Source organism: Crocodylus siamensis, chromosome 10, assembly GCF_052110815.1.
Source record: "Crocodylus siamensis isolate JL-2025a chromosome 10, ASM5211081v1, whole genome shotgun sequence".
Lineage (NCBI taxonomy): Eukaryota > Metazoa > Chordata > Crocodylia > Crocodylidae > Crocodylus > Crocodylus siamensis.
Window position 1 is genome coordinate 68374436 of NC_143404.1, and position 5048 is coordinate 68379483.

A 5048-nucleotide genomic window follows, 5' to 3' on the forward strand; every position below is an offset into this window, starting at 1 on the left:
CTGAAAGGAACTGGAGCCAGCAGGGATATGCAGTGATGGCTTTACTGGCCAAAGGGCTTTCTTATGCTGAAAAAAGCTCTGGCCCTTTTTTCTCCCTGCTCCTGTGACCTCTGGGGAGATAGTTGTATGGCCCCTTCTCACTGGTTTTGCAAGGGGTTGTTTCCCTGGAGTGTTTCTGAGGTCGAGGCTTGAATGAGGGGCTGCTAGTCCAGGTGCAGACAGAAAAGATGAGCTATGTGAGTGTAGTGAATGTGCACATGAGAATCTCAATTTACTTTGTGTTGAATCTGCCGGCGGCATTTCATGCATAGCTTTACCTTAAGTTCCCAATATCTTCTGGACTTGCCTGCCTGGCAAAACTCTAACCTATACTTGGTGATAATTTTAGTTTTGAATGTCCTTGGACAAATACAGCATAAGGGGAATCAGCACCTCGGGCTTCAGGGGACTTGCAGAAAAAAAGAGTTTCTAGGTATAAAGATTGTTGACTGATTTTGGTCATTTTGGAGCTCTCTTTCTATACAGATTGAGAGCTGAAGCCGCAGTCCTATTTCTTAGGAGCACATGGGGCATTACGAGTCATTAGGAGTCTGTACCTTGAATAATTCCCAAAAGAAAACTCGAATATAAGGAAAAGAGGAGAAGGAGCTCAAAGAGCTTGGTTTCAAGAACCTGGCTCCTGCTGAGTTGGTTTTTCCTATGCTGATTTCAGCTTGGGATTTTTCAGCCTGATCTGGCCCTAAGGAAGCAGGTGCCCGTGCTTGAGGTTAGCCTTCTGTACTGCACTTAGCTGAAGCCTGGTCACTTGGCTTATACAAGTAACAAAGTGGGAAAGCACCATTATTCATTAGCCACTGTGGCTTCCAAACGGGGATACAGGGCTACGTAACAGTGATTCATCCATAAAAGCCTGAATGCTTTTCATTCTGTTAAATAAAGGGTGGGATCCCTGAGTTAATAATTGTTATGCACAGCCAGAAATAATTAGAGACTTCAAGACTGGCAATCATAAATTACTTTTGTTTTAATAACACAACCAAGGCAGAGTTGCAGAGGTAATAGACAAGTGCCGCTCAAGCAGAGAAGTTCAGATGAAAGAGTCAAGGCCAAATCTATTTCTTTAATTCCTTTTCTGCAAAAGAGGACAATATAATATTCCAGGTTTCCAACGGACTGACTTTAATCGTAGGTGATTTCGTCCACGGTTAACTCCTTTAAGAGAGAGGGAGCACTAAGAAACCCCCCGGAGGAGATCTCTATTGTCTGTTTACAAGCCATTAACTAGAGTTGGCATTTCTTTGCTGTGTGCCGGAGGAGGTGCTGTTGTGGAGGTAGTGGGACTGGGGAAGGATGGCAGGACTGGGGAAGGGTGCCAGTGGGCTGCACTGCTGCTGAAGCCCTTGGGAGAAATTTGGGCTGAGAGCCAGAGGCTGATGGGAAATCTGATGGCCAAAACTGCACCTAAAGTTTGTCGGGATGCATGTACCCGCTGCATCTCCTTCCTGCTCCGTGGCAAGCCAGCTTCTCTGGGCTCCTGCAGACAGGGGTGGCAGAGCACTCAATTTGTCCTTCCCTGCCTTGCAGACAGACAGTGCCTGGGGCCTGGATGGCTTTCCCCAATAGCCAGAGTGGTCCAGAAGTTGGGGCACTCAGGAGACGGCTAAAACCTTGCCCATCTCTGATTCCCCCTTCAGTCTTGTATTGAGATACCTGGTTAGTAGTGAGGGACCCTCAGGAGGTTTGGAGAGTGGGCTCATTTCTGAACCTCGCCCAGTAGGTGTGCAATGCATTAGATATTTATCTGAACTAGATCTATCCAAACTCAGGCAACTCTCCCTCTGACCAGACTCCCCTCCTGGATTGCCAATATTTCCTGGATCAGATTGACCCATAAAAAAACCCAGTATCTATTTATGCCTCTAAACAGGCAGCATTTGGGTTGTTCTGCCAGGAAGAGAAGAGACATATATTAATATAAATGGGAAGTGTGAACTGAATTTGAGAACCCCTGAAGCAAGTCTGCGTCCATCTTTGTTCCAAGCGTTTTGAGGGAACGTCCAAAGCAGTTTACACACACCAAGACATTTGCATTTCTGATGTCGTCACCTACTTCTGGCCCTTGATAAAAGAGCCCCTAGGAAGAGACAGGCTGGAGGGTTAAAACAGAATCAGAAATTGCATCCAAAGATAAGACTGCTACACTTGGGAGGTGGCAGATACATTGCCGTCATGTGCATCATTATAGAGGAAGAGGTGGAATTCAGATCCAGATCTGGAAATGAATCTAGATTTTGCAAGTGATAGGATGGGGAGGGGGAGGAAGGGCATTTGAATAAGATGCTGTAGTTCAAGCCCATTTCTACACCTGGCTACATATGGTAGATGGCAGAGAGACGTATCCTGATATTAACCTTCTTAGTTCTTTTTCTTGCTTTGATCAGTAGAGACTACTTGGCATATTGCAGAGGTAATAAAGATTCAGCAGGGTGGAGCTCTACGGGAGGCTCTCATTCACTCCTCTGTGGCAGGATCTCAGTAGGCGCACCCGTCGCTGCCTGATTGCAGATGTAAACCTTGGTAGTGCGAGGGATAGACACTTAGATCAGCACCTTGGGATCTGGGACTCCATCCAGCGGTGCGTATATACAGCCTGGAATGGTTTCATGTTTTCGAACCAAGATCACTGAGTTATGTGTTGCTAGTGTCATTCCTTATAATGATTTCCTGTAATTACTGTAGAAGCTGAACATCCTCTTGTTTGTATATTATGGCATATTTACGAATACACTGTGTCCAGCCTGAAATGTAGTAAAAGAAGTGAATAAGGGAAGATGTTTCCCCATTAACGGTGATCCTGTTGGAGAAGAGAAAGGACTGTCCCCTCCAGACCTATATCCCATCAGATGCAAATGCACAAGTAGTTACCTCTCCATTAAAGTGGCACCCAGGACTAGTAACCAAGAGCAGAGCCCTGTTGTGCCAGGGACCATATAACACATGGGAAGAAACTCCCTGTCCTGAAATTGCTTATAGCAGGGGATAAGGTATAATAAGATGCCTGCTTTACAGAATGGAGGAAGGGACAGATCCCAGAAGAGGTTTAGGTGGCTGAATCAAGGTGAGGTAAGGCACCTACCTAAAATTGTCTGTTTGGATCTGTCCTTCAGTGACTTCTCCAAGGTCAGAAAAGAGCGTAGGACGGCAGCAGGGACTGAAGCCAGTTATAACCCCCCCGCCCCCATCCAGTCTCTTTAACCACTAGCCCGTTCGTATTCCCCAGGGTTACTGCATGAAGCAGAATAGATTTGTAATTGCCTGTTATCTTGGATATTTATTTCATAAAATGCCATTTTGTGGTTGAAGTTCTCTTTGCTGTAATATGTTTTCCAATAAGAGTATAAACATTTTAGCCTAGAATAGGCTCAATTCTAATGCTGCAAGCATATCATGTAGGCAGGAGACTCACACAAGAGTTTTAGGGAAGAGTCTGGGGTTTGTTTTATATAGCTTTGTCTCATATATTTTGATATTTAGGCCCATTAATGGGAACCCAAGACAGAGGGACCCACCAGAAATGTCCCGCGTCAAAAGCAATGCTTCTGTTGAAGTTAACCCATTCTTCCCACAGAGTAATAAAGGCATTGCCCAGTGAACCTAAGGCACATAGTGATCCATAATGTAGTGAATTAATCGCCAGTTTTACAGAAGGGAATGATCATTGGGAAAGGAATAGATCAGCTATTTAGCCGAAGGTGCATCTCCTTTCCTCAATGAGATGCTGCTTGCCAAGTAAGATGAACGCTGTGTGATTTGGCAGTACCATAAATGTGACTGATAGGTACTGTATGCGGGGGCGGACTGTCTCTCAGAGCCTCTCCTGGTGACTACGGAGATCACTTTAGCAATGCCTTCCTGCGCTTGCCGATCCATGGGAAGCAACTCTAGTAAGCCAGATGTTGGGACTGTCTCTTGTATTGCCCATTTGTGCAACAGCTGCACTTGGGCTTTCGTCATATGTGGTGACTGGGGTGGAAGCAGAGGGAATACAGCAGGGCAGAGAAGGGGATTGCTGGGAAAGATGGGAAGGTCTTAACACAAGGGCTAAGCAGGAAAGAGTACAGGACTTTTGCCTCCTGCTTCACAAACTAATGCCAGCTCTGGAGAGTGACTGCCTAGTAGTTAGAGTTAGGGGACCTGAGGGTGCTACTGCCTAAAGGAGTCCTTGATTTGGGGAGGGTGAAGCCCAATGGGGGATGTTAATGGGACCGTGTCTCACTTGATAGCTTCCTCTGATTTCTCATGGCAACTGTGCAGTTGGCCAAGAAACACATTTTGCCTTCCTCTCGAGTCTGCCCTCCAGCTTGTTCCAATATGTGGATGACGACTTGATGGTCTAGGCTTCTGTCCTGTGCTTCAGGACTGCATTGCATGCATTATTCTGCAGGAAGCAAACCCAGTAGTTTTGTGCTAGGCAAGGCTCTAAAAAATATTAAGTATTTCATTCATGGGAACTGGAATTTGTGACGCCGTGGACTGGATCTTTAAAACTGCCCATCTTGGTTGAGTTGTTTTGAAAATCTGGCTTCTTATTCAGTGCCAAGCTGGGACCTGGCTCTTCTGAAAACCTGTTTCCATACAGATCAGGTCCGATCTGACTCCAGTTGCAGTGAAATCAATGGAGAGAGATCTGCTGACTGCACTTTGATTGGGACTGGCTCAGTGTCGTGGCAAGTGTATTTTGTAGGGCGCGTGCAGGTAGTTGAAGCAAGTGGTTGGCCACACGGGTCCAAATTTCAAATGACTAGCTTCTTACCTCTCTTCTTACCTTGCACTCGTTGATTGTGCTTAAACCAATTCTGTACAAGTTCAAAATGATATTGAACCACGGTGACGGTAAGCCACTGGGCCCAGTTGAGAGTGCTCCTATTCAAAGCCTCAACCCCTAGCTAAAAGTAATGTGATAGAAGCCCTTTGACAAAACAAGATTATCAGCTGTCACAATCCAGTTTGCTCTTTTAAAAGATATATGTCAGCTTACATCAAACCAT